The sequence below is a fragment of the Garra rufa genome, chromosome 19 (assembly GCF_049309525.1).
Source record: "Garra rufa chromosome 19, GarRuf1.0, whole genome shotgun sequence".
Classification (NCBI taxonomy): domain Eukaryota; kingdom Metazoa; phylum Chordata; class Actinopteri; order Cypriniformes; family Cyprinidae; genus Garra; species Garra rufa.
This window is the reverse complement of record NC_133379.1, coordinates 21,461,415-21,467,682: the sequence shown is the minus strand read 5'-3', so window position 1 is coordinate 21,467,682 and position 6,268 is coordinate 21,461,415.

Genomic DNA, 6,268 nt, shown 5'->3' with positions numbered 1-6,268 from the left:
TCTCCATTACTCCCTGAAATAAATCAGCCTGGCGATAACAAGGCAGGTTCATTCATAATAATATTAAGTCCTATGATATACGTGTCTTTTTCAGACCCTGTTGAAGTATGACTCAAGCCTCATCACTAATAGGAGCCATAGGAGTTCAGAAGGCCGTCGAAGCTGTTAGCTCGTACCTGTGAATAAGAGGGACTCCTGGTCATGGATCTGCCTCCTGCATACATATGCGGTCATTTATGAGCTCTTAGTATACAGTATATGAGCTCTCTGGCTGGCATCGCTCTCATTGTTAATAATTCTGCTCCTGCTCCATGGCTAGTTCTCCCCCAGCCTTGATTTAGTAGCTAAAATCGCACTTTCATTATCAATAAATCAGGATTGGGAATGGGTGGCCATGCCATCAGGCATCAAATGGGCTGCGGTGTGCCTGGATATTTCTATGCGCTGGACAGCACAGTACTGAATGACAGATCAGGTACAATTCAACAGTTCTTCATAGTTTAATATATGAAAGGTTCAATATTAGGTTCAAAACAACCTCTCCTACCATTGGTGGATGAACTGAGAACATTTATGATTACTTTAAACAAATCAACCACATAAATTCGAATTAATAGAAAGCAAAGCAATTAAATGCTTAGCCCAACACAAAGACTTTACAAAATTTGTGACAATTTACATCACTAAACAACTTTGCATAAATATTTTTTATTATTAAAATATTAAATATATTTAAAATGCATGAATGTTTTTACTGTAGTATAAATGTTCTGGAAAATGATAGGCTAAAACTGAAAATTCTGAAAACCCTAAACGGGAATGGCCTTTTAATAATTATTTATTATTATTGTTTTTTTATTAAACTCAATAATTTTAATGATACTAAATTTGAAAAATAAAAGCTAATAAAAATATACTTTTATTGAAAGTAAAGCTAATAAATTGGACTGAAAATATATTAATATTAAATATCAATATATTGTTTTTGTCAGTTCTGTGCAACAGAATCTGATTTAATGGATTGTTCTCTTTCAGCCATATTATTATTATTATTATTATATTGCAAATAAATAAATAATTAAATAATATGAAGTCATTTTTAAAATTATGTTAAAAAACTAATTATGTTACATTTATAGCTGGAAACTAATATTTTATTACAATTTTATTATATATGTGTGTGCGGGTGTAAAATATATTTATATATTGTGTATGTACATTTTATGTTATTTTATTTTTTTAATATTTTATAGAAAGCCACTTAAATAGCTTTTAACACAAATTATATAATATATAAATGTAATATTACACATAATTAAAAAAAATGTATGTTGTCTGCGTGCCTTGTTTCTTGTTGGAGTGTGGTGTTCGGATCCCGGCACTCATGTCTTGTTGAGTTTCGGTATAGTGTCAGGGTTCGAACACTCACACTCCATGTTCTGTCGTGTTGCGGGAGCGTGCGGTCTTGAGTTCCCTCGGGCCGTACGCTCTCCTATCATGTGGATTTGTCTTTTGTATTTTCTTGTTGTCTTGTGTTGTTGCATGCGGCTTGTGTTTTCGACTGCGTGCTTTCATGTCATGTTTTGTGTGAACACTCAGCTTATGAGTTTTCTCATTAGCTGTGTGTTTGTGTCTTGTTTTGTTCAAGCACATGGCTTGTGATTTTGTATTGCTGGCCATGTGCTTGTGTTTTTGTTTTGTGTGAGCACATGACTTTTGTCTTGATTGGTTTCTTGTGCCATGTGCTCTCAAGTCTATTGTCTTGACCCCACCCTTCTTGTTTCCTGATTATTGGTAAATTTGCCCCACCTGTGCTTCCCTCGTTACCTGCTTCATTTGCTCCCTACTTATTCTCCTTGTGTTTGCAGTCCTGCTCCAGTTCTTCATCATTCGCGTCCTGTCGTGTCAAGCTCTACCTCATCCTGCCCAGCTGTGTTGTCAGCCAGCTAGCCTTTTCCCCCTCGGGGTAGTTTTTGTTATTCTTGTTTAATTTTTATTGATAATAAAAGCCCCATCTCCTGCATAATTGAGTCCTCGCTGTCATCTCTTTTCTGAACCTTGACAATTATAATTTAAATTATACTGAATTTGAAAAATATAAACCAATAAAATAACAATACTTTTATTGAAAGTAAAGCAATAAATTAGACAGAAAATATATTAATAACAAATATAAATATGTTATTTGTATTCAGTTCTATGCAACAAAATCATATTTAACTGATTTTTCTCTTTCAGCCAAAAACCAAAAATATTTTTCAGTTTTCGGCAGCTAAACCTTTTTTATTATACTGCAAATAAATAAATCATTAAATATTACATCATGTTTTTAAAACAAATTATGCACAACACTGAAATTCATAGCTGGAGGAAATATGTATATATTTTTTAATTTTTATCTATTTTTTGGAAAGCCACTTAAATAGCTTTTATTATTACAACAAATTATATATCAATTTATTATTACTCATTATTTAAACATTTTATATTACACATAATTACAGCCGGAGCTGTGTGTGTGTGTGTGTGTGTGTGTGTGTGTGTGTGTGTGTGTGTGTGTGTGTGTGTGTGTGTGTGTGTGGGTGTGTGTGGGTGTGAGTTTGAGTGTGTGAAATATATGTTTATATTGTATATGTATATTTGTATGGAAAGCCACTTAGATAGTTGCATGTAATTGTATACACCCACACATATATATGTTATAAAGCCCAGATAACAGAACTATCAGACATAAAAATGGAGTAAAGGGAGCATAAAGTGGCACCATACATGTTTCTCATGAGATTGTCTGGTTACATTGTGCGACTCAATGCATCTCCAGTGTGTGATAACTTGAAATGGGTTTTAGTTTTGTAACACTCGAGGGGGAATTATGTTGTGCTGCATGATATTTTATTCACAACCATCAAAATATGAGTGACTTCCATAATTAGTCATATTTCTTACTGTGTCTCCACAATATTGTTTATTGTGTCTCTTGAAATTAATTTGGTGGTTACTCAATAATTTCTAGACACAATGAAAGACGTTTGAGCAGAGGATGATGAAGGAACACTAGGGAGAAACCTTTTTTTTGGTCTTAAAAGTGTTCAAATATTTAAGACAGCACTGAGACAAGAGGGTCATACATTACCACAAAGATCACAGAAACATCTTGCTCTCCAGATAAGGTTTTAGCGATATCTCTGCTGTTACAGAGACCCGGACTGAACCCTTCTCAAGCCAACCATCTATTATACATGACTCTAAATGTCAATAAAACCTGGCTGTCTGTGAAACTACCTTGAATCAGCTTTTATGATTTGAATTGGTCTGATTATAATACTAATTTCGATACCTTCTTTGCAATTTTCAGCACTCCAGTATTCTGCTTAATTAAAACTTAAGTGTTTTCTCTTTTTTTGAAGGAACTCCCAAGATCTGATGGCACATGACCAGAGTGCTGTAGGCAACATTTCTGAAGCCAGCCGCTAAGACATCTGTGCAAAACACGCCTCCATCTGCTGCGAGTCTGATTTACTGCCTTACACACTTTGACACACTGCTGACCTGAGATGTTGATTAAACATAAACACACACACACTCATAAATGCTGAAGGCACAGGCGCACTATAGGGTAATGAGGAGAATGTGTGTCCTTTATGAAAAAAACACCCTCGACTCATGTTTCATAGCCACTGAGAGCAGCTAATTGATATGGATGTCTAAGTTTGCCTTTGCTTTTCAATCTACATTCCCATTAGTGGCTAAACATTCAGGCGAATCCACTTGACATTAGCTAAATGCCTGCCACGGCACGCCAAATGGAAGGACAGCAACTGCCCGACACCTGCTGTGTATACAAATCACTGAGAATATGTCTAAGCAGATTGAAGTGCCCTGCTCCAAATATTATGTGTGATTTAGCGAATAATACAATGTGTTTAAGACTATCATTCTGTCGGTATGAAATTAGGATATGTTTGTGTGAAGGGATCATGAAAAGTGTTTCATTTTAGAGGTGGAGAAATTTGGTATATTTGTTTGTTTAGATTTTGTCATCAAAAATGAATTTTGTAAATTATGTTTCATATTAAATGGACAGTTCACCCAAAAATAAAAATTACCCCATGATTTACTCACGCTCAAGCCATTCTAGGTGTATATGGAATTCTTCTTTCAGACGAATACAATCAGAGTTACATTGAAAATTGTCCTGGCTTTTTATAGTGACAGTGAATGGCTGTTGATTTTTTTGAAGTCCAATAAAGTCCATCCACCTATCATTAAAAGTACTTCACATGGTTCTGGGGGGTTAATAAAGGCCTTCTGAAGTGAATTGATGCGTTTGTGTGAGGAAAATATCCATATTTAAAAATTTGTGGAAGTGACGAATGAAAGCAGAAGTGATGAATGCGGTGGTGACAAAAACGGAAGATACGAGCACGGAAGTGGTGAATGCAGAAGTGACGAACGCTGAAATGACAAAAGTGCAAGTGACGAACGCGCAAGTGACGAACGCTGAAGTGGCGAATGAGGAAGTGACAAAAGCGAAGTGAACGCTGTGAAGAATGCTGAAGTGACGAGCGTGGAAGTGGCTAAAGCAGAAGTGACAAAGCGGAAATGACAAAAGCGGAAGTGACGAACGCTTATGTGACGAGCGTGGAAGTGATGAAAGCTGAAGTGACGAACATGGAAGTGACTAAAGCAGAAGTGACGAAAGCGGAAACGACAAAAGCGGAAGTGACAAATGTGGAAGTGACGAAAGCTAAAGTGATGAACATGGAAGGGACTAAAGCGGAAACGGCGAAAGCGGAAGTGACGAATGCTTATGTGACAAACGCGGAAGTGGCGAAAGCTGAAGTGACAAAAATGTTAGTGACAAAAGCAGAAGTGACGAATGTGGAAGTGACGAAAGTGGAAGTGACGAACGCAGAAGTGACAAATAAGAAAGTGACGGAAGCTGAAGTGACGAAAGTGGAAGTGAAGAATGTGGAAAGGAACAAAAGCTGAAGTAACCAATGCAGAAGTAACGAAAGCTGAAGTGATGAGCATGGAAGTGAGGAACGTGGAAGTGACAAACATGGAAGTGGCTAAAGCAGAAGTGACAAAGCGGAAATGACAAAAGCGGAAGTGACGAACGCTTATGTGACGAGCGTGGAAGTGATGAAAGCTGAAGTGACGAACATGGAAGTGACTAAAGCAGAAGTGACGAAAGCGGAGAAGAGAAAAGCGGAAGTGACAAATGTGGAAGTGACGAAAGCTAAAGTGATGAACATGGAAGGGACTAAAGCGGAAACGGCGAAAGCGGAAGTGACGAATGCTTATGTGACAAACGCGGAAGTGGCGAAAGCTGAAGTGACAAAAATGTTAGTGACAAAAGCGGAAGTGACGAATGTGGAAGTGACGAAAGCTAAAGTGATGAACATGGAAGGGACTAAAGCGGAAACGGCGAAAGCGGAAGTGACGAATGCTTATGTGACAAACGCGGAAGTGGCGAAAGCTGAAGTGACAAAAATGTTAGTGACAAAAGCAGAAGTGACGAAAGCTGAAGTGACGAATGTGGAAGTGACGAAAGTGGAAGTGACGAACGCAGAAGTGACAAATGAGAAAGTGACGGAAGCTGAAGTGACGAAAGTGGAAGTGAAGAATGCGGAAAGGAACAAAAGCTGAAGTAACCAATGCAGAAGTAACGAACGCTGAAGTGATGAGCATGGAAGTGAGGAACGTGGAAGTGACAAACATGGAAGTGGCTAAAGCAGAAGTGACAAAGCGGAAGTGACGAACGCTTATGTGACGAGCGTGGAAGTGATGAAAGCTGAAGTGACGAACATGGAAGTGACTAAAGCAGAAGTGACGAAGTACAAAATGAGGATTAATTTAAAAAAATGTCAGAGGATTTCAATATAAGCCAAAAGGAGACTGGCATATTTTCACTGAAGCTTACGCTTTGCTGTGTCCTACGTCATCTGTTGGAACACCACTCGCTCATACAATAGTTAGTGAAAGCTAGAGATTACATGGATATTACACAAACGCATCGATTCATGTCGGAAGGCCTTTATTAACCCCCTCCAAAGCTGTGTGGAGCACTTTTTATGATGGAGCGATGCACTTTATTGGACTTCAAAATCTCAACAGCCATTCACTGCCACTATAAATCTTGGAAAAGCCAGGATATTTCTTATGTACTTCCAATTGTTTTATCTGAAAGTCATCTTTTTTTGGGTGTATCACCCAGTTATAGTATTAACACACCAGTATGTAGTACTTCACAGTCCTGCTGGGC